This window comes from Piliocolobus tephrosceles, chromosome 3 (assembly GCF_002776525.5).
Source record: "Piliocolobus tephrosceles isolate RC106 chromosome 3, ASM277652v3, whole genome shotgun sequence".
Lineage (NCBI taxonomy): Eukaryota > Metazoa > Chordata > Mammalia > Primates > Cercopithecidae > Piliocolobus > Piliocolobus tephrosceles.
This window is the reverse complement of record NC_045436.1, coordinates 4,686,227-4,710,437: the sequence shown is the minus strand read 5'-3', so window position 1 is coordinate 4,710,437 and position 24,211 is coordinate 4,686,227. Positions and strand designations below refer to the sequence as shown.

At 44.1% G+C, this 24,211-nt stretch overlaps 1 long non-coding RNA gene across 1 annotated transcript in view; it reads left to right on the top strand.

Moving 5' to 3' along the window:
- LOC111548457 overlaps positions 1-6,438 on the top strand; it is a 56,187-nt gene extending 49,749 nt beyond the window's left edge. Inside the window, exon 9 of the long non-coding RNA XR_002733429.2 lies at positions 6,093-6,438. This is a non-coding gene — a long non-coding RNA (uncharacterized LOC111548457). The remainder of the gene's footprint in view (positions 1-6,092) is intronic.
- Positions 6,439-24,211: the final 17,773 nt, after the last annotated feature.

The following is a 24,211-nucleotide window of genomic DNA, read 5'->3' as shown; positions in this document are numbered from 1 at the left end:
AAAGGCCATGAAAAGTATAAATAAAGAGTGGGCAGATGACTAATAATTAAACTCTAAGAGAAACATTTTTGAGAAGCCATGGGGAACCAGCCAAGAGATGTTGTAACTTGAAAACCATACCCAGCAGGTAAAATTAAATGAGGGGCAAAGAGAAGCACCATGATCCCACGTGGTCGCTGAGGCTCAGGGAGGAGCGCCGGGCTGCCACACACCGCTCTGGACAACGGCCGTGGGTGTCAGTGAACCTCCCTGTAACAGCTGAGGAGACAGGCAGTGGAGTCCTGTGGGCACACAGAGGGGCTCCGGCGCCAGCCTGCTTTGATTTGAATCTGCGCTTGTTTCTAGCTGGTGACTTTGTTAAGTTGCTTAACCTTTCTTTCACTCAATTTCCTCATATGTCAATTGAGAATAATAAGTCTAGGCCGGGCGCGGTGGCTCAAGCCTGTAATCCCAGCACTTTGGGAGGCCGAGACGGGCGGATCACGAGGTCAGGAGATCGAGACCATCCTGGCTAACACGGTGAAACCCCGTCTCTACTAAAAAATACAAAAAACTAGCCGGGCGAGGTGGCGGACGCCTGTAGTCCCAGCTACTCGGGAGGCTGAGGCAGGAGAATGGCGTGAACCCGGGAGGCAGAGCTTGCAGTGAGCTGAGATCCGGCCACTGCACTCCAGCCTGGGTGACAGAGCGAGACTCTGTCTCAAAAAAAAAAAAAAAAAAAAAAGAGAATAATAAGTCTAATTCATTCATCATAGGGTTAACCCTAAGGATTAAATGTAAAGCCCTCAAAATTGCTCTTGGCCAACAAGAAGAATTTAGATTTTACTGTTACCTCTGGGATTGACTAAGAAAAGAAAAGATGCTAAGTTTCCCACCTTCTATGCTTAGAGAACCACCATCTCCTGACTTGGGGCCAGCCATCTCCCCCGAAAGGGGCCAGTCAGCAGAACGAGCATTGAGATTGACACCTCCCCTCTCACCCAGTCTTGTTGGGGTGGGGGCAGGGAGGGGCCAAGAAGATGGCATGGGAAGCTGTGGCAGTCCAGCAGCAGGGCATCCAGACACCTCATTTCCTGGCTCCGCAGCAGCTTGGCCATGGGGCTCACTGGCAAGAGTAGGGAGAGGTGGGGGGGGCGGGGCGTGGTTAGGGGAACGAGGTGGCATCTGCAGCTCCCAGCTCCGAGCAGTAGATGGTCTTGCCCATGCCTCCACACTCCACACCTGGGAGCTCCGGAAAGCAGAGAAAGTTGGGGAGGCATAATCACCTTGTGCTGTAATGCATATGCTACATTACTGGAAAAACTCAAGTAAAATCTGTAAATGTGATATTAATACACCAGGCTAAACGTGCACTCGGTCTCTGAGGCGTTTACAGTTTAGAAACAATTATAATAGGGTACGGAATGGGTGCCGTGAGAGAGCCAGGGAGGAGAGGAGGCATCTAAGTCAGATGGAAGAACGCAAGAAGCCTCTCTGAGGAGGTGGCACTTAAACTGAACTTAAAGGACGAGCGTGAGTGCATGAGAAAAAAGGGAGGAGCATTTCAAGAACAGCACGTGAAGAGAACTGGAGGTAAGAAACAGCACAGTGCATCTTAGAGCTTTTACGTGTTTTGGAGAGGCTGAGATGGAGGGTGGATGTGCGGGGGTGAAGGAAGGTGAGGCTGGAGAGGAGTGCCATACCCAGAGAATGCAAGACCTGGCATGCACGCCAAAGGGTTTTCATCATATTTGCAGTTTAGAAGGGTCATACAGGCTGGGCATGGTGGCTCATGCCTGTAATCCCAGCACTTTGGGAGGCCGAGGCACGTGGATCACCTGAGGTCAGGAGTTCGAGACCAGCCTGGCCAACATGGTGAAACCCCCGTCTCTACTAAAAATAGAAAAAAAATTAGCCGGGCGTTGTGGCGGGCGCCTGTGGTCCCAGCTACTCGGGAAGCTGAGGCAGGAGAATGGCGTGAACCTGGGAGGCGGAGTTTGCAGTGAGCCGAGATCGCGCCACTATACTCCAGCCTGGGTGACCAGCGAGACTCCATCTCAAAAAAAAAAAAAAAATACAAAAACAATTAGCTGGACCTGGTGGTGCATGCCTGTAATCCCAGCTACTTGGGAGGCTGAGGCAGGAGAATTGCTTGAAGCCAGGAGACAGAGGATGCAGTGAGCCGAGATCACGCCATTGCACTCCAGCCTGGGTGATAGAGTGAGACTTTGTCTCAAAAAAAAAATAAATAAATAGAGGGGTCATACTTCCAGCAGTATTTGGGGGTTCAGCAATATGTAGGGGTGGGCAGACTAGAGGTAGAAAGGGCAGCTAAGAGGCTACTGTTACAGTCCAGGCAAGACAAAACAGTGTTTGATCAAAGGTAGAGATGAGGGAGACGATGAAGGAAGACATGAGAGATGATAAAGCAATAGTTTCTATACTACTTGGTGGCCTGTTAAGTGTGAATTGAGGGAGAATGGGGAGTCTAGATTACTTTGTTTTCTGATTTGTACAGACACCAAGATACAGAAGATAGAGAAAGTGGCATGGGTTTTGAATGTGGTGAATTTGAGGTGACGTTTATAGCAGATATATGTGGCTGAAACTGGAAAGAGATGTCTGAGGCTGGGCATGGTGGCTCACATCTGTAATCCTAGTGCTTTGGGAGGCCCAGGTGGGAGAATTGCTGGGGGCCAGGAGTTGGAGACCAGCCTGGGAAACATAGGGAGATCTCAACTCTACAAAAAATAAAAACATAAAAAATTAACTAGGCCTGGTGTGTGCACCTGTAGTTCCAGCTACTTGGGAGGCTGAGGTGGGAGGATTGCGTGACCGCAGGAGTTTGAGAGACTGCAGTGAGTTGTGTGATTGATTGTGCCACTGCACTGCAGCCTGGGTAACAGTGAGACCCTGTCTCAAAAAAAAAAAAAAAAAAAAAGGGTGGGGCGGTGAAAGAGAGTGAGAGATCTGAGCCAGATATGTGGGCGTAAGAGTCATCGTCACAGAGACGGTAGAGGAATGATGTGCCCGAGAGCACATCTAAAAACATATACATGAAAAGAGTACCTGGGCCATACGAGCATTTAAGAAGTGAGAAACCAGACCCCACCAAGGAATCCATGAAGGAGAAGCCAGAGAGAAGAAAACCAGGAGACTGGATCATAGAAGCCAAGAAGAAAAAAATGCATGGTTTTAGGAAGGAGTGACTGGACAGTAGAGTTTAATGTTGCAGAGAAGTCAAATAAACTAAAGACTGGAGGGTGGACATTTTCACTGGCAATGCAGAGTCACTGGACACCTTGGAGAGAGCAAGTTCAAGGCGAACAAGCCCAAGCCAGTGGACTGAGCAGCGAGTGAGAGAGTGGGAGGAGCAGCCTACTCTTCAGAAAGAGCTTACCAGGGGCCGGGCGTGGTGATTCACGCCTGTAATCCCAGCACTTTGGGAGGCAGAGATGGGTGGATCACTTGAGGTCAGAAGTTCGAGACCAGCCTGGCCAACATGGTCGAAACCCCGTCTCTACTAAAAATACAAAAATTAGCCGGGCATGGTTGTGCACTCTTGTAATATCAGCTACTAGGGAGGCTGAGGCAGGAGTCATTTGAACCCAGGAGATAGAGGTCTCAGTGAGCTGAGATCATGCCACTGCACTCCAGAAAGAGCTTGCCAGAAAGGTGGCATGTAGAAAGGAACCAGAAAAGGATGGACCCGTGAGGGTGAGCTGAGATGTAGGACTGAGAAAATGAAAATACGATGAAGTAAAAAGCCATGTTTGAGGAAAACAGACTTTAAGAGGAGAAAAGTAATTAACTGAGAATCAAGAAATTTGAGTTCTGGTCCAGGTTCTGCCCATAACCAACCATGAGATCTAGGAAAAAGTCACTTCGCCTTTCTGTGCCTCAGTTGCCTCCTCTGTCAAATGAGAGAGCTGAACTAGATCCAATTTTATTTAGCCGGAATGTTTTCTAATTCTGAGTCTACTCAAAAGAAGGGAACTGAGTTATTTATTCTGAGGTAAAAGTATTAGCATTTTGTTTAAAACATCTTAAAGCTAAAAAGCTGTCACTTGAATTGGACCATTCTTTTGCCTGCAGAACTCTGACACATAAGTAAACACACCAAGGTATAATTGCCAAAGTACATTGTGTTGAAATTAATTAACTTATAGACTAAAATTGACAGATTGAAAGTAAATACTGGCAAAGGTTCCTCACTCCTTTGGGGGACTCCATCAGAAATATTTGATAGTTAATTTGTCTCTTAGACTCTTACCATTTGTAACCCTTATTAGCAACCCCTCAGTCATTCACCTCTGCCCTCTTGCTCATCCACTTTCACTTGACTGGATGACTTTTCACTGAGTGGGCTTGAGTGGGTTCCCACTCTACGTGTTGTCAGCAAGATCCACATCAGCTTTTAGCTCTGGAAAGAGAGTAGATTAGAAAACAGGGACCTGGTGTAGTATGAAATCCACCTGGTGACACCACACCGAGGAACATGGAACCTCTGACCATCTCCGTTACCAAAAGTTACACACAGAAAACATTTCTGCCCAATGGAGAAGCACATTTGGGTAATTCTGAACCTACAGCCTCTGTTGAGGGACTGGGGAAAGCACTAGTCCTGTCTAACGGTATCACTTTGCTGAATATCTAATCAACAGCAACAGTTACAGAACAGTATTTAACAAATGTTACAGTATGTATTCCCTTAAATTAATTTACATAAATTTACATAAACATATTCCTCATTTGTGTGGACATTCTGTAATAAATTGAGAGGCTTTTATACATTGAGATACTTTTTGTTTGTTTTTGAAATGAGGTCTCACTCTGTTGCCCAGGCTGGAGTCCAGTGGTGTGATCGTGGCTCACCACAGTTTGAACACCTGACTTCAAGTGATCTTCCCGTCTCAGCCTCGCGAGTAGCTTGGACTACAGGCACACCCCACCACACCTGGCTTGGGGTACTTTTTTGTCCAAAGGATATTATTTCTTTTCTTGCAACCCTACAGAACAAAGTATCATAATGATGTGATAATTTTTGCCTACATTTCAAAGAATTGCAATTATTTATTTGTACGTATATTCACTAAGTTTCCTATCAGTAACATAAGCTTATAAAGTCATACAGTAATATAAAATGTGAAGCAGTCTATCATTTAATCAAAATTTCGAAAATTATTTTCACTGCATTTTAGAGTATTCTAAGGGCAATGCACAATAAAATGTTTGGGAGTCTATTCTCCTTCAAATCTTAACATACAAAATGTGCATATGTTAGAAAAATTGCCAAAATGTGCTGCAACCTCACATTTAGATAGGAAAGGATTCCTATCTTCCAGTCATAAACAAAACCAAAAACATCAAGCAAAAGATCCTCCCCAAGCAGGTTTTAGTCATGATTTCACATAAACCAAGGTAAACACACTATATATCATGGGCCCAGTCTCAGTTGAGGCTTGCAATTTCCTTTCCTCGTTCTGTCTATTGGAAGAAAGAAAGATAATCCATGTTGGACTACCCTGTCAAGCTAACCTAAATCACTGCGGGCTGGAAATCTCCAGAGTTTTCTCCTCATTATTCAAAACCAGTACAGATACTAAGACAAGACTGAAAATCATGCTGACACGTACATTAGAAAAGCAGAATAGAATTCTAAGAAAAGCAGGCTGAGTGACAGTCTTTGTCTCCCTTTTCACACCGAGCCTGCATACAATCAGGGGGCTGTCACATCCTCCTTGTGCACTTAGGGCACTGTGTGGAGCCCTGGCCTGGGAGTCAGAAGCAAGAATCTCAAGGTCCAGCGCATAACTGACTAGCCGTTTGCCCCGGGTCCCTCTCTGGACTTCGGTTTCTCATATGCAATAAAATGAAGGGGTTTTACTCCATAACTGCTATGACCCTTTAGCTCTCAATGGCATGATTATTTCATTTTCTTTTTCACCAACTCAAGAAATATGTGCCTTAAATTTGTCTCTAAATGACAACAGGGCCCATGGTGGACTCATAATCCCCGTTTGTTGAGCTAATTAGTTGGGGCCCTGAAAACAAGAGGGTCTTCTTTGGTAGGTATTTAACAACCTGTCACTCACCGGATCTTTCTCTTTCAGGAGGAGATACTGTTGTGTAATTGTAAGCAGCTGAACTACAATATCTCTGTAACATTTTGCTGGTGACTCCAGCCCTGTGAGATCCGAGTGGCTCAAGAACCAAATTCTCCCACAAACCTGAGGAAGCCTTTTATTCTTAATGCAACGGGATGCCCCATGCCCAGAATGTCAAATCTGAACACCAGTGGAATGCATTTTATAAACACAATTGAAAAAGCACAATGTTTAACAGAATTGTTGTTCTCTAGGCAGATTAATTTTGCTTCAAATACAAAATGAAATATTGGAGAACAAAATTATTTTTAAACAGCCAATACTGAGTAGAAAATAAAAGGCTGAAAAGTGCTATAATGTGTAAAAGGATTAAAATTTACTTTCATTACTTATTTATGTATGAGTTGGGTTCAATTTTACTATTATTTAATCTTTATCCTTCGGCGAGTTTCTTTTCTGTCTCTGGATTTCTCATCTAGTGTCGATGAAAATAGTCGCTCTGGGCCGGGAGCGGTGGCTCACACCTGTAATCCCAGCACTTTGAGAGGCTGAGGTAGGCAGATCACCTGAGGTCAGGAGTTGAAGACCAGCCTGGCCAACATGGTGAAACCCCCGTCTCTACTAAAGATATAAAATTTAGCCGGGCGTGGTGGCAGGTGCCTGTAATCCCAGCTACTCGGGAGGCTGAGGCAGGAGAATCGCTTGAACCTGGGAGACAGAGGTTGCAGTGAGCTGAGATCGCACCATTACACTCCGGCCTGGAGAACATGAGCGAGACTTCGTCTCAAAAAAAAAAAAAAAAAAGAATCACTCTGCAAAATACTTAAAGAGGTTTATTCTGAGCCAAATATGAGTGGCCAAGGCCTGTGACACAGCCCCAAGAGGTTCTGAGAACATGTGCCCAAGGTGGTTGATTGACAGCTGGATTTTATATGTGTTAGCGGGACAGAAATTATAGCCAGACATCAATCAATGCATGTAAGATGTACATTGGTTCAGTCCAAATAGACTGGACAGCTCAAAGCAGGAGCTTCCAGGTCATAGGTGGATTCAAAGATTTTTTTATTGGCAATTGGTTAAAAAAAGTTAAATTATTATCTAAAGACCTGGAATCAATAGAAAGGAATGTCTGGGTTAAGATAAGGTGTTGCAGAGACAAATGTTCTTATGCAGATGAAGCCTCCAGGTGGCTGACTTCGGAGAGAATAGATGGTAAATGTTTCTCATCAGACTTAAAAAGGTGCCAGACTCAGTTAATCTCTCCTGGATCAGGAAAAGACCTGAAAAGGAAAGGAGATTCTCTATAGAATGCAGATTTTCCCTGTAAGAGACAGCTTTGCAGAGCCACTTACAAATATGTCAATGAAATACATTTCAGAGTTAAATAATTCGATATCTTTGGAGCCTGCTATCTGTTCTGTGATGCTACACTAGAGTCAGGTTGAAATTCGGTATCTTATTACTACAAAGAGTATTTTGTCAGTCTTAAGATCTCTGTTTTAATGTTAATGCTGGTCAGTTGTGCCCAGATTCCAAAGGGAGGAGGGTGTAATAAGGCGAGCCTATCTAACCCCCCTTCCCATCATGCCTGGAACTAGTTTTTCGGGTTGACTTTGGAATGTCCTTGGCTGAGAAGGGGACCCATTTAGTCAGTTGGGGAGCTTAGAATTTTATTTTGTGTTTACATTATCTAGAAAAAGTAAAGTATGAAGTGGGGGAAATAGGTCAAAATAAGTTCTAGAGTCACTTTTACCTCCTACGATTCTATTAAAACTTCTTTTCTAGTTATAGAGGTAAGAGAGTTCATATCAAAAACAAATATTTTAAGATACACGACTCTCAAATACATTATGCTAAGAGAAATAAGCCAGTCATAAATACTGCAAGATTCCTTTCCTCTGAAGTATCTAAAGTAGTCAAAATTATAGAAACAGAAAGTAGTTACCAGGAAGAGGTGGGAGGAATTAGTGTTTAATGGATGGAGAGTGTTGACAAAATACCAAACTCTGTAAAACATTTACAGAGCTTAATTCTGAGCCAGCATGAGTGGCCATGGCCCAGGGAACAGTCTCAAGAGGTTCTGAGAAGGCGCGCCCGAGATGGTCAGGTTACAGCTTGGTTTTATACATTTTAGGGTGACGGAAGTTACAGGCAAAGCTACAAATCAATGCATGTAAGGTGTACATTGGTTCAGCCTGGAAAGTCAGGACATCTCAAAGTGGCAGGTGGAATGGGTGGGGGTGCTTACAGGTTATAGGCAGATTCAAAGATTTTCTGATTGGGAATTCATTGAGAGAATTAAGCTTTGTCTAAAGACTTGAAGTCAGTAGAAAGAAATGCTTGAGTTAAGATAAGGGGGATTGTAGAAGCCAAGGTTTTTATTATGTAGATGAAGCCTCCAGGTAGCAGCCTTCAGAGATAATAGGTGGCAAATGTCTCTTTTCAGACCTTAAAAGGTGTCAAGGCCAGGTGCAGTGACTCACACCTGTAATCCTAGCACTTTGTGAAGTTGAGGCAGGCAGATCACCTGAGGTCAGGAGTCCGAGACCAGCCTGGCCAACATGGTGAAACCCCATCCCTACTAAAACTGCAAAAATTAGCTGACCGAAAAAAAAAAAAAAAATTAGCTGACCGTGGTGGCACCTGCCTGTAGTGCCAGCTACTTGGGAGGCTGAGGCAGGAGAATTGCTTGAACTCAGGAGGTGGAGGTTGCAGTGAGCCCAGATCATGCCACTACACTCCAGCCTAGGTGACGGGGCAAGAGTTTGTCTCCAAAAAAAAAAAAAAGAAAGAAAAGAAAGGAAAACAGATGTCAGACTCCTAGTTAACCTCTCCTAGATCCAGAAAAGGCCAGGCTGCATTGACGGAAATTCTCTACAGGTGCAAACCTCCCCCACAGAAGACTTCGCAGGACCATTTCGAAATATGTCAAAGAAATACATTTTGGGGTAAAATAATTTTATTTTCCTCAAGGTCTGCTGTCTGTCATATGATGCTATACCAGAGTCAGGTTGGAATTTTGTGTCTTATTGCCACAAAGAGTCTGTTTTGTCAGGCTTAACATGTCTGTTTTAATGTTAATGCTGGTCAGTTGTGCCAAAACTCCAACCGGAAGGGGTAGGTGTGCCCCATCTCCCTTCCCACGACGGCCGGGAATTCAGTTTTTCAGGTTTTTCTGGAGCCCCATTGGCTCAGAGAGGGTCCATTCAGTCACTTGGGGAAACTTAGAATTTTATTTTTGGTTTACGCAAGTTTCAGTTTTTCCAGATGAAAAAGTTCTGCAGATCTGTTGCACAGCAGTGTGAATACACCTAACACTACTGACCTGTACACTTAAAAAATGGTTAAGGTGGTAACATGTATTTATTCTTTTACTTTTTTTTAGATGGAGTCTCAGGATGGAGTGCAGTGGCACAATCTTGGCTTGCTGCAACCTCCGCTTCCCAGGTTCAAGCAATCCTTGTGTGTCTCCTGACACACGAGACACACGTACTCCTCCCGAGTAGCTGGGATTATAGGCACACACCACCATGCTAATTGTTTGTGTTTTTAGTAGAGACAGGGTTCTGCCATGTTGCCAGGATGATCTTGAACTCCTGAGTTCAGGCAATCTGCCCACCTCGGCCTCCCAAAGTGCTAGGATTATAGGCGTGAGTCACTGAGCACAGGGAGGTGGTAAAATTTAATGTCAGCTTTTTTTTTTTTTTTTTTTTTTACCACAATTAAAAAAAAAAACTTAGTATGAGAATAAAAAATTTTAAACCACTCAAAATTGAATACCTCAGAGAGAAAATTTCTATTAACCAATGGGAGCTTATCACTATTGATTTTTCAACATTTAATGAGTGCCTACCCTGTGGCACTGTTTCCTGGCAGCAAATAATGAACATGACAGGCTTTCATTTGTAAGGAAATCAGCGGCTACTTTAAAAGGCAGTAGGTTCGGCTGGGCGCAGTGGCTCATGCCTGTAATCCCAGCACTTTGGGAGGCCAAGGCAAGTGGATCACGAGGTCTGGAGTTCGAGACCACCCTGACCAACATAGTGAAACCCCGTCTCTACTAAAAACACAAAAATTAGTCAGGCATGGTGGTGCGTGCCTATAATCCCAGCTACTCAGGAGACTGAGACAGGAGAATCGCTTGAACCTGGGAGGCGGAGGTTGCAGTGAGCCAAGATGGCGCCACTGCACTCCAGCCTGGGTGACAGAGCGAGACTCCGTCTCCAAAAAAAAAAAAAAAAAAGAAAGAAAAGAAAAAAAAAGTAGACAATAGGTTCTACCGTAAGGGGACACGCAGAGAGGAATAAAAGCATGGAGAAGGGGCGAGAAGATCCTGGTGGAGAGAAGGGAAAGCTTTCCTGAGGAAATGAGGACTAATCTGAGATTTGAAGGATGAGAAGATGTCTTTTTTTTAAGGCTAGTCAAGTGAAGCCGTGGGAGTGGAGAAGTACCAAAGAAATCTGTAACTGGTTGTGACTGCACTCGGACCAGCTGAGAAGAAGATATCAAGACAAAAAGAAGGCATGGACTTTCTGTTCGGAACATGTGCAAAAGTCTAGGCAATATAAAGCTGCTTAAGATGGGGGAATAGCGGGAGGCTGAGGCAGGAGAATGGCGGGAACCCGGGAGACGGAGCTTGCAGTGAGCTGAGATCCGGCCACTGCACTCCAGTCTGGGCGATAGAGCGAGACTCCGTCTCAAAAAAAAAAAAAAAAAAAAAAAAAAAAAAAGATGGGGGAATAGGACATCCACATATGCTGAGGTGGCTCCAGGACCAGGGTAGCAGAGGGCTCTGGAAGCCACGTCAGTGAGTCTGAACGTCTTCCTGAGGGAGGCTCCTTGACACGGGTTCCAGAGCCCTCTGCTACCCTGCAACCCACGTCAGTGAGTCTGAACGTCAGTAGGAGAGTCACTGGAGAGCCTGAGTGTAGAGTGGACAAGACTAGACTCGATTTGGAAAGGCCTCTCTGGCTTCAATGTGGAGGACGGATCGAAGGGCTGCTGCTGGCTGAGGCTGTGGCAGGGAGCACAGTGAGACAAGCACAGGCAGAGCCTGTTGTTAATCATGTTGTATTTACAGTTTTTGGCTTAAGACTTTTTACCTAATATTTCATATTTAGGGTTTCCCATTTCATTAAAATTTCATTGTAATCATTTTTAAAACCTGCTTGGCATTTCATTGTATGGATAATCCATGATTTATTTAATGACCTTCTATTTTTAAAGGTTGTTTCTGTTTCTTATTCTAGAATGAGTAGAATTAATATTTTGGTGCAAGGATTCTTGTCTATATTTTATAAATATTTTCATAAATATTAAGATTATACAAATCTCTTGCATCAGATGGCAGAAGAGGTGGCAGCAATGTTACCAAAGGGGTGTGTGTGTGTGTGTGTGAGCAGTTTTACTTTGTCCTACCTAAATTGCAGATCTTCCAAAGAAGCCATAATCTAATATATTCATCCCCTATGTTGCATGGGGCAGGGAAGGCTGTGGGTTTGCACTACATAGCACATTGTTCTATCCAGGCAAAAGGTCAAGCGCTGTAGAAGGCCAAAGCTAAAAATACAGTGTGGCACTGGGGAAAACGGAGGAGCTGTCCAGGGGAAATGAGTCACACTGAATCAGTACCTCTCCTCCTATACACAGCAGTAACCTCCTCAGCTAGGGAAAGCAGACTGGTTCTTACATGAAAGTAATTTCAGGTCAGGCCTGGTGGCTCATGCCTGTAATCCCAGCACTTTGGGAGGCTGAGGTGGGCAGATCACCTGAGGCCAGGAGTTCGAGACCAGCCTGGCCAAAATGGCAAAACCCCCATCTCTACTACAAATATAAAAATTAGCCAGGTCTGGTGGCGCACATCTGTAATCCCACCTACTCAGGAGGCTGAGGCAGGAGAATCGCCTGAACCTGGAAACTGGAGGTTGCAATGAGACAATATTGCCACTGCACTCCAGCCTGGGCAGCCAAGCCAGACTCTGTCCAAAAAAAAAAAAAAGGAAATTTAACAATAATACCAATAATTTTGGTAACAAATGGAGTAATTTCATTCCTGTAGCACTTTTGTTCCTAGAGGTCGACTTCTCACGGACCATCCGTGGACCAGGACACCCCTTGTCCATCAGCACAGGGTCTCCAGGAAGACAGCACCACACAGGCAAAGAATCTAAGGGGCTGAGCCTCCCTGCAAGTTTCTCACTGGGTCTGGTAAGACTCGGTGGATTAGAAGAATGGCATTCCCAGTCTAGAGGGGCAGGCAGTACAACCTGTGCATGGGCATTGACAGGATATTGTGTACGATCCCTGTCATTACCGTGACCCTGGAATTTCTCAGGAAATCCAAATAACTAATGCCAGTTGAAGTGTTTATAAGGTTTCTTCTCTTCAGGAAATCATCAAAATATTCTCTCAGCTGCCAGGCCAACTTCTTCAGGACTGAAAGAAAATCTTTTTTTTCAACCACAGAGAGAGAGAGAGCAAACAGCCATTGCTACTTGACAAAGTTTGGGGAGTGGGAGGTGATTTTATTTTGCTTTTTTGGAAACAGGGTCTCCCTCTGTCACCCAGGTTCGTCTCAAACTCCTGGGCTCAAGCGATCCCCCAGGCTCAGCCTCCTGAGTAGCTGGGACTTCTGGTGTGTGCCACTATGCCCGGCAGGTTTGGGTTTTTAATTTTTTTCCTTCTTGTGAAGAATCTCAGGGAGGAGGATGGAGAAGAATATGGAGAATTTATTAGCATAATTTTAGGTAACTACTATGTATGTATAAAGCACAACAGGGCTATAAACTCATAGTGACTGACTTCCTGGGGCTTACGCTATAACTGCAGAGTGAAAACTCCATGTTAGTGGTTGTTATAACTATTTGTACAGGTAACGGTTCCACACCGAGTGCTACAACAGTTCCAAAGAGGGAGGGCTCACTCCCTGCTAGAACATCCAGAAAGAGGAAGATAGCAGGGACATTTTTCAATGAAAGGTTATTTTGTTTTCTCTTTAGAACTTGTCTATTTAAGACGGATTTAATTTAAAATGTTATAAAATTATGCCTTTCATAAAATGACCAAAATATGTAGAAACACGTGCTTAACACTTAGGTCATGTATCTTTTCTAAATAGATAACTTAATATAGAGGTTTATTTCCAATCTTTATTTTACCCAACTGATTCATGTCTTTAACATAACTAAAAACCAAAGCAAATCAGGTTACATTTGTATTTTGCTCGCTCTATGTCTCCACCCTGCCTAGATATACTGGGATTTACAAAATCAGAGAAATGCTTTTCAGAGACTCCCATAAAAGACAGAAGGACTGGAAGCAGTGGCTCGTGCCTGTAATCCCAGCACTTTGGGAGGCTGAGGCCGGCAGATCACTTGAAGTCAGGAGTTCCAGACCTCAAGACCAGCCTGGCCAACATGGTGAAATTCCATCTCTACTAAACATACAAAAATTAGCCGGTGTGGTGGCACGTGCCTGTAGTCCCAGTTACTTGGGAGGCTGAGGCAGGAGAATTGCTTGAAGATGAGATTTGGGTGGGAACACAGCCAAACCATATCACCTGTGAATTTTGAAATTAATAAAAGCAATCCAAAGAAAATATTTAGGTAATAAGAATTCTAACCAAGCAAATCCTACAGAGCTTACTTACTCTTCTCTTTGCCTTCGCATTGGTTTGAAAATCTAATTCTAATGGTAAGTATTTACTATGTGCTAACTACGTATTATCCAGTGGAGTTAAAAAGATCAATAAGAAAATAGCTCTACCTTCAAAGGACTGTTATCCAGTAGGGAAAATAGACTTGTCAATACATGGTTAAATGACCCAATAGGCGGGGCACAGTGGCTCATGCCTATAATCTCAGTGCTTTTGGAGGCCGAGGGGGGCGGATCATCTAAGGTCAGGAGTTCCAGACCAGCCTGCCCAACATGGTGAAATCCCATCTCTACTTAAAAAAAAAAAAAAAAAAAAAAAAAATAGCAGGGCATTGTGGCACATGCCTGTAATACCCCAGCTACCTGGGAGACTAAGGCAGAAGAATCGCTTGAACCCAGGAGGCGGAGGTTGCGATGAGCCAAGGTTGCACCATTGCACTTGTTGCCTGGGCAACAAGAGTGAAACTCCATCTCAAAAAAAAGTAAAAAAATAAATAACCCAATACCATTTACAACCTAAATAACAGAGAGGAAGACTCTAAAGGAAAATGATGTTTATTTGGGACTAGAGCGCTGCAGTGGGAGTACACACTCCATAGTAAGCTCTGCATATTCAGGAAGGTAAAGGAAGACAAAGGTCTCTAAAGGAATAAATGAGGAGGATTACAGAATTGTTTTGAGATAATTATCCTTGGCTATAGGATCAACAGCAATTATGGCACCAGTCCAAAGTTGGACAAGCAGTTGATGGGCAGTTGTCCTCACAGAATTATTGTTTTGTGTAAGGTTGCAAAGGCCTCTGTGCAAGCTTGTGGTTTTTGCAGTCTTTTATGATAGATCCTGTTGCCAGGCACTTGTGAGAGATCTCCCCCAGCCCTATTTGTCAGGATTTTTAACACGAGTGACTCCAGTGTTGATTCTGTCAACTTTCACAGATACAAATTATTAAGACTGATAAGCCCAAGTGCTGACAAGTGTGAGTGGGCTAAATTGTATTCCCTCAACATTCATATGTTGAAGTTCTAGCACCCAGGACCTCAGAATGTAACTGTATTTGAACACAGAGTCTTTGAAGAGATAATTAAAGCCGGGCATGGTGGCTCATGCCTGTAATCCCAGCACTTTGGGAGACTGAGGTACGAGGATTGCTTGATGCCAGGAGGTCAAGACCAGCCTGGGCAACATAGTGAGACCTTGTCTCTACAAATAAATACATTCTGGATAGAGTTAATTAATGTGAAATAAAATATGGTTAGTGGGGAGGGGTTCTAATCTAATCTGACTAGTGTTTTTATAAGAAGAAGAAATTAAGACCCAATACACAGAGAAGGAAGACCTTGTGAAGACACAAAAAGATGGACACCTGCAAGTCAAGGAGAGAGGCCGCAGAAGAAAACCAACTCCAGTGACACCTTGATCTTTGACTTGCAGCCTCCAGAATTGCGGCAAATACATTTCTGCTGTTTAAGCCACCCAGCCAGTGATACTTCGTTTTGACAGCCCTAGCAAACTAATACAGCCAGAGATTTTATTAGTCCATTCTCATACTGCTATAAAGAAATACCAGCCGGGCGCGGTGGCTCAAGCCTGTAATCCCAGCACTTTGGGAGGCCGAGACGGGCGGATCACGAGGTCAGGAGATCGAGACCATCCTGGCTAACACGGTGAAACCCCGTCTCTACTAAAAACTACAAAAAACTAGCCGGGCGAGGTGGCGGCGCCTGTAGTCCCAGCTACCCGGGAGGCTGAGGCAGGAGAATGGCGTGAACCCGGGAGGTGGAGCTTGCAGTGAGCTGAGATCCGGCCACAGCACTCCAGCCTGGGTGACAGAGCAAGACTCCGTCTCAAAAAGAAAAAGAAATACCGGAGACTGGGTAATTTACAAAGAAAAGAGGTTTAATTGGCTCACTGTTCCACAGGCTGTACAAGAGAAGCCTGGCAGCTTCTGCTTGGCTTCTGGGAAGGCCTCAGGAGACTTACAATCATGGCAGAAGGCAGAGAGGCAGCAAGAGTATCTTACATGGCCAGATCAGGAGGAAGAGGAGAGGAGGAAGGGGCCGCACACTTTTAAACAACCAGATCTCGGGAGAACTCACTATCTCGACAACAGTTCCAAGGGGGATGGTGCTAAACTGCCCCCATGAGCCAATCACCTCCCACCAGGTCCTACCTCCAACACTGGGGATTACAATTTGACATGAGGTTTGGGCAGGGACACAGATTCAAACCACGTCAGAGACATACAACATGGAAACTTTTACACATTGCTGGTAAATAAATGGGCACATTCATTTTGGAGAGGCACAAGCCCCAGTAGCCAAAAAAAATCCATTTGAGTTATCTATTCTAGAGAAAGTCATGCAAATGTGCCCCAAAAGACATATGGAAAGCTGTTCAGTGAAGCATTTTATCTAACCGTGAAAAAAATGAAACTAACCTCCCCTCAGTGGAAAATGGGTAAACTGTGGTTCATTCACACAATGGAATTCTACAAGACAGTTAAAATGAATGACCAAATGTACTGCATATATCAACATGGATAAATCTCAAAACTAATGTTCAGTGAAGAAAATTGCAAAAATATTTGTACAACGTGATATCATTTATATGTAGTTTTAAAACACAATTGTCTATATTGTTTATGCACATATACATATGTGTAAAAGTACAAATACACACATGAGCATAAGAAGCGTATAAGATAATGGTTAAGAGTACAGACTGTGGAGCTCCCTCACCAGTTATATAACATTTGATAACGTTAATCCTGTGCCTCAGTTTCCTCATGTGTAAAATGGTGTTAATGATAGTGCCTACCTTATTGGATCGTGGGGAAGATTAAATTAGAAAATGCATACAAAATGCTTAACTCAGTACCTGGCTCATAGCAAATGCTCAATAAATATTATACTGTTGTTTAATAAATGTCCCCTTCAAAACTCATGGTGAAATGTGTCATTGTGATGGTATTGAGAAGTAGGAACTCTAAGAGGTAGTTAGGTTATTAAAGCTGTCATCGTGGGAATGGGTTCATTACCATGGGAATGGGTTTGCCCCCTCTTACAATCTCTCTCTCTCTCTCTCTCTCTCGTCCCTTCCACCCTTCAGCCATGTTATGACGCAGCAAGAAGTCCCTTGCCAGATGCTGGTGCCTTGACACTGGACTTCTCAGCCTCCAGAACTGTGAGCCAATAGATGTCTATTTGTTCTAAGAAATCTTACTAGATAAGGGCCGGGGGCCGTGGGTCACGCCTGTGATCCCAGCACTGTGGGAGGCCGAGACGGGCGGATCACGAGGTCGGGAGATCGAGACCATCCTGGCTAACACGGTGAAACTCCGTCTCTACTAAAAAATACAAAAAATTAGCTGGGCGAGGTGGCGGTGCCTGTGGTCGCAGCTACTCGGGAGGCTGAGGCAGGAGAATGGCGGGAACCCGGGAGGCAGAGCTTGCAGTGAGCTGAGATCGCGCCACTCACTCCAGCCTGGGCAACAGAGCGAGACTCTGTCTAATACACCCAGTGTAGACCAGGGTGAAATCTAACGCTGGTGTTAGTAATAAGGTAAGTTGGTGTAAGTTTCTGGAGAGCAGTTTTAAAGATATTCCTAAAGATATTCACAATTGTATTTTGCCTGTAGGAAATAAATGAATAAACATACATTTATGTATATCCATTAAAGTCTTAAATATAGTAAATATAATAGTGAATAACTGGTAATAATTTACCAGTTTGGGGGAATTGTTAAATTATAATATATCTATTTGATAAACTCTTAGGTGGATATTAAAATTCATGTCAAAACTCTAATTAATGATTTGTTGAAATGTTCACAACATGATAATGACATTCACAAAATAATAATAATTGAGGATGATCACAAATTTTGTTTTATTTACATTTAAAAATTTGTTAAACTAGGTAGAGATATACCAACATAATAATAGTGATGATCAGAGTGATGAAATTATTAGGTGATTTACATTTTCTTGATTATATTTTTCTATAGGTTCCAATTTGTCCATAATAAATATGTGTTTTTTTAATCTGAAAAATCCTCAAATGTAAAACAATCCAATGTGGGCCGAGTATAATTCTTAAAATGTTTACTTTTTGCCTCTTTTTTCTGGATCATGTTTTTTTCAAGTTCTCTCATATTCCTAAATTCTTCTCCAAACTTGTCTTTCAGTCACTTATTTACATCAAGTAGCTCTTCTTGTTCCTCTGTTCTTGATTTTTTTTTTTTTTTGAAATGGTCTCTAGATATAACTGAAGAGGGAAAAGATCAATGATTTACTTAATTTAAAATTATATAAAAAGGTAATTTTTTGGCAAAAAGTAGGTTTGACCCTTTGCATAAAGCATTATTTTACTTTGGGAAATAAAGATTTAAATCACTTTACATAAAAATCTAAAATATACCTGTACATGTCAGAATTTTTTAACCAGGAGTCCATGAACATCTAGGGGTTCACATAATTTGAGGCATCCTCAAATTATGGTCTAGCTTTTTATTTCCTCTTTGTAATCCATCAGCCTTTGGTAAGGTCTTTTTGAACCCTCAGCTTCGTCTCAGCTGTGCCTTGGAGTCTCCTAGGAGGGCCCTTAGGCCACAGCTGGGGGAGCCTCCCCATGGTGGGTGTGGAGGTGGCCGCAAGCGTTGATGAGAAGTCAAAGCAGAAGTGACTCTCGGGGTCACAGAAGGAGAACTTCTCAGCCTGGCTTCTCGGTCTCACCTGGGAGATTCTCTTTTCAGTGTTCACCTTGAAAATTCTGACTTTATTAAGAAAGGTGAATTTTTTTTATGATGTACACATACTTCATAATGTCAAAGAAAAAACACGTGTAGCTTGCCTCATCTGTTTAGTTTTTACCTGAAACCTCTGCATTTTTTGATGATTCATTCTGATCTTCTACTCCCAATTTTTTAAGAGTTGCATCTCTGTTGAGAACACCTATTCTCTTCTCACCATACCACTAATGGAAATGATACGTGTGGTTTAATATGTAAGTTTTATGACACTGACAAGTTCACTGTCTAGCGATGGCACACGTGAGCTATGTGGGCTGCCAGTTTCTCCTCGTGGGTGCCTATCAGACAACACTGTTCAACACAGCTTTCTTCTTGTCGAGCCCAGATTCAGCCTCAGTTTTCCCAAGTTCTACCAAACACTTGGCAATGGTATGCAGTATGAAATATACTGATTTATGTACATGTATACAGATATACACACACACACATAATGGATTTGTCTGTTTTATTATGTTTAAAATGAACACTTTTTAGAAGTCCTTTGTCAGACTATGTGTCCTGAGTTTGGATTTGAAAAAAATATTATCATTATACGCACACCACATATACTCTTGCATGCGTAATTATGGTGAAATACATCAACTGCTCGTGCTTTGCCCCCAGTAGGAAATTACAGGGACAGGTCCTGGCTGTCCGGGCTGTGTGATTTCTCAGGCTGATTCTCTGCGTCAGGCCCAGACATATTGTCACCTTTGTCACCTTTGTAATTTTTGTTTTTGTTTTGTTTTTTGAAACGAAGTCTCACTCTGGCACCAAGGCTGGAGTGCAGTGGCATGATCTTGGCTCACCGCAACCTCTGCCTCCCGGGTTTAAGCAATTCTCATGCCTCAGCCTCCCGAGTAGCTGGGATTATAGACATGTGCCACCACGCCTGGCTAATTTTTGTATTTTTGGTAGAGACAGGGTTTCACCATGTTGACCAGGCTGGTCTCAAAGTCCTGACGTCTGGTGACCTGCCTGCCTCAGCCTCCCAAAGTGCTGGGATAACAGGTGTGAGCCACCACGCCTGGCCTGTTATGCTTGTAATTAATAACTAATGTTCTTAGCTACTTTCCCCTTCCGCTGAATCTCCCTCTTTCTTAATCAAGGCTTGGAGAGGTCTTTTTTAAAATCCTAGCCTCAATATCATTCTTTCATCTACTGACCCATTCCATGGTATGAGATCCAGGAACCTGTTTTCAATAAAAAGAACAATGGATTGGCTAAAATGTGAAGTATGTTTCACTATAGATATATCTATACAGTATATGGACTTCCAGTGGCTTTTTCTTTTGCTAATAAAACATGTTCGTTTTGATTGTTAGAAATTTATTATTTGAGTTACTAGCGTAAGGCAGAGGGGAAATAACCAGTAAGTCACACCTCTAACTCTGTCTGAGATAAAAGGCCTCTGTGAAAGACATTTAGTCCTATGAGTTCCAACAGAAGCTGCTGGACATTCAGAATCAGCTTGCAATTCCTTTTTTTAAAAAAGACATGCAGTGGTTTACTCGTTAGGTCAAAAGCAGAGAGGTGTCTCCCTTGTTTGGGCTTCTCCGTTGAGGTTTACATGGATCTGCGAGGCTGCCATCAGTGCCCCCGCCTTCTGTTAAAGGGGTCAAACCAAGCAAGAATTCCGAGGGAATCGGTTCCTCTTCCCAAACTGCTGCATAGACTAGCTCTTCAAACTTCATTGTGCTCTTGGCTTGGAGTTTCAGCCTATAAGAAATTAAGAATATAGGGAAAGGAAGGCCAGGTGCGGTGGCTTAAGCCTGTAATCCCAGCACTTTGGGAGGCCGAGATGGGCGGATCACGAGGTCAGGAGATGGAGACCATCCTGGCGAACACGGTGAAACCCCGTCTCTACTAAAAAAATACAAAAAACTAGCCGGCCGAGGTGGCGGGCGCCTGTAGTCCCAGCTACTCAGGAGGCTGAGGCAGGAGAATGGCGTGAACCCGGGAGGCGGAGCTTGCAGTGAGCTGAGATCTGGCCACAGCACTCCAGCCTGGGCGACAGAGCCAGACTCCATCTCAAAAAAAAAAAAAAAAGAATATAGGGAAAGGAAAAGGGATTTGCAAATAGAACAGAGTTGTATTCCAGGAAACACAGTAACCAGATCCCTTCCCAAAGCTTTTACCCTTTTTAGCTCAGATATTAAGTTTGTTGTTGGTGGTGGTGTTTTGTTTTGCTTTTTTGCTGTTTTTTGAGACGGGTTCTCACTCTGTCACCCAGGCTGGAGTACAGTGGCATGATCCCGGCTCACTGCAACCTCCACCTCCCGGGTTCAAGCAATTCTCCTACTTCAGCCTCTGGAGTAGCTGGGATTACGGCCCGCACCGACACACCTGGCTCATTTTTTGTATGATTTTTGTATTTTTTTTTTTTGGTGGAAATGGGGTTTCACCATGTTAGCCAGGCTGGTCTCAAATTCCTGACCTCAAGTGATCCACCAGCCTCAGCCTCCCAAAGTTTTGGGATTATAGGCATGAGCCACCACACCCGGCCAGATATTAAGTCTTAAAGTTTAAAAACGTGGTTTCGAATTTTACAGTTTTCTTCAAGGTGATGTGGAAGAAAATTAGTAACAAGTTAAAAAATAATAATGAAGACAGTGACTTTGAAAGTAGGACTATCAGTCTAAAAGTAACTTCTTCATAAACATACTCTGTGTTGTGGAAATTGATCACACAAGCTGTGTCATTCTTGTCCACCCAACCAAAATAGAGTGGAGGGCTGGGGGAACGTGCACACAGGACACGTGACATTGCTCTATAAATAAAATTCTCTGCAAGTCTGGTGGCTGAAACTGCCTATTGTAGCCTGAGACCAGTTTTATCTGTGGCCTCAGAAGCTACAACTCTAGGACTAATTTTGGCCACCACGGTCACCCACCAAATGGAGTTGGCCAGCCCCCGGAGCTTTGCTAAAACCAAAGAACTTTCTCCAGGACCACACAGAACATTCCCCTTTTTTTTTCTCTCATAAAATCCCCAACCTTCTCTTTATCCTTTAGCCATACCAAAAACCACTTAGTCTGCCTGTATGCCCTGAATTGCAATTCTTTCTTCCCAAATAAAGTGTTAAATTTAGAGATTCATCTCTAATTTTTTATTCTCACTTCCACAGTGTGTATGTAGGTGTATGTGGGGTGAGGGACAGAGGAAAAGGAAGGGAGAGCGAGAGAGACAGAAACAGATCATAATCCTGCTTGCCTGTATGACAGGACTGGATTTTGTGTTATATCATGGTAGAAATCAGATTGTAGCAGGGAAAAGAAAGAACGACAGCAGGCAAGCATTCCTAATTCCTCACATGTCTGTCCTGCCAGCTGAACCCTTCTTCAGGGATCTCCCAGCTTCACAGCCCTCAACCCCTCTCCCTGCCCTGATTCAGTAGGGCATAAATTGTAGCAGTCACAGGGTCCCATGCAGGCGATCGGCCTGAGCAGGAGTTGGGGATGCTGCTTGGGACTGATCTATCTTCTCAGGAATTTAGACAACACCATGAGAAGTGCATCTCTGCAAGAATTAAAGAGTGTACAGGACCAAAAAGGAGATTTAAAAAAAGGAGAGGTCAGCACCATCCACTTTGATGTCATTGCATGTTGCTTGCCTCATATAAACAATACTACCGGCCAGGTACCGTGGCTCACACCGTAATGCCAGCACTTTCGGAGGCCAAGGCCAGTGAATCCCCTGAGGTCAGGAGTTCAAGACCAACCCGGCCAACATGGTGAAACTCTGTCTCTACTGAAAATAAAATTTAAAAAATTAGCCTGGTGTGGTGTTGCATACCTGTAATCCCAGCTACTCGGGAGGCTGAGACAGGAGAATCCCTTGAACTCAGGAAGTGGAGGTTGCAGTGAGCCGAGATCGCGCCACTGCACTCCTGCCTGGGCAACAGAGTGAGACTCTGTCTCAAAATAAAAATAAAAAACACAACACAACAATATTACCTTTACCCCTTTTTCATCTTCCCTTCATCCTCTCCTCCTGCCTCCAGTTTAATTACTTGGTAAGTTCACTAAACATTTATTGAGAATAGAACACTCCTGAAACACTGGGGACGCACAGTTGATGAAGACTTGGTCCGTGTGAGCAGGTGCCCGGCCTGGCTGGGACCGCTAGGCACGTGATGGTCAGTGCTTTGACAGCGGGGTGTCGGTACGGTGTGCATATGGTCCCCTCCAAGTCTCATGTTGGACTGTAATCCCCAGTGTTGGAGGTGGGGCCCTGGTGGGAGATGACTGGGTCACGGGGGTAGATTTCTCTTGAATGGTTTAGCATCATCCCCTTGGTGCTGAGCTCGAAATGAGCGAGTTCTCATGAGATCTGGTCATTTGAAAGCGTGTGGCATCTCCCCGCACACTCGTTGGCTCGTGGTCTCATTCTCACCATGTGATGCGCCTGCTCCCCCTTTGCCTTCTGCCATGATCGGAAGTTTCCTGAGGCCTCTCTGGAAGCAGATGCCAGTCTTATGCTTCCTGCACAGCCCGCAGAACCCTGGGCCAATTAAGTCTCTTTTCTTATAACTTCCCCGGTCTCAGCTACTTCTTTATAGCGGTGCGAGAATGGCATGATACAGGTGTGGATACCAGAAGGACATGGAGCACAGTCACTTAAATCTGGGTGAAGGGTCATGGGTGGGGGGTGGTGTCAGGGAAAGTTCTGCAGAGAAGACAATGCTGGGGTGAATTCTGAAGAACGATCAGCAAGTGACAGGGGAAAACCTGGGGTGGGGGAGGTGAGCCAGAGGTGGAAGTCGAATGGGACCCACATGAGGCAGGGAAAACAGCTAAAGAGGAAGGTGAGAGACAGCAGGGTGTGTGCAGGGCATTGTGGGGGACAGGGCTGGAGGAAGATGCACGGGGACGGAGAGGGATGAGGCCGGAGAGGTGGACAGGTGCTGGCCGGAATGGGCCTTGTTTCCTGAAAACAGGACAGAGGTAGTCTCAGCAAAGCACACATGAAAATGGCCCGTCTACTAAGTCCCCTGTCTTGGGGACTAAGAACCTATTCAGTTTGAGCCAGCAAACACTGACCAAGTTCTGTGCCCTGTGCTAGGAGGTACAGATGAAAGGTGAGTAAGACAGTACCCCTGGCCTTGTAGAGCTGGCATGATAGGAAGAATTCTGGAAGTAGGGCTATCTTTGGGCTTCTTCTGTTCATTTTACTTCCCCCTTATCCTTTAGTCTTTTCATAAAGTATCTGTAAATCTTCTAGCCAGTTTTCACCGGAGAAACAGGGCAAGAAAATGATTTTGCTCTTCCTTGGGACCAGAACATAAAGAGGGGAGGAAGCAGCACCCTCTGAGGCCTGCATGGTGTTGGTGATCCCAGAGAGGCCATTCTAACCAAGGGCAAAGAAAAGCCTGGGACTCAGGACAGGAGCCTCTGGTCCAGCTGTCCCTCCCCTTTGAGAGTCTTGGTCAAGTCTGTCTCCTGGCAAGAAATCAAACCTTCCCATTTTAGTTTAATAAAGGAAGGGAGTTCCCTTGTGCCTTGGTGCCTTGTTATTCAAGTGCTACCTACCCCCAATGTAGAGGACACCAGGTCTGACACCAGAGAGTCTTCTCCGTCAAGCCAAGAAATCAGTTATAATCCAGTCACCCACCTGGAGTCTCCCCACTTAGCCCCTTCTTACAGACAGAGACCCAACACTTGCATTCACCTGCAATACATTT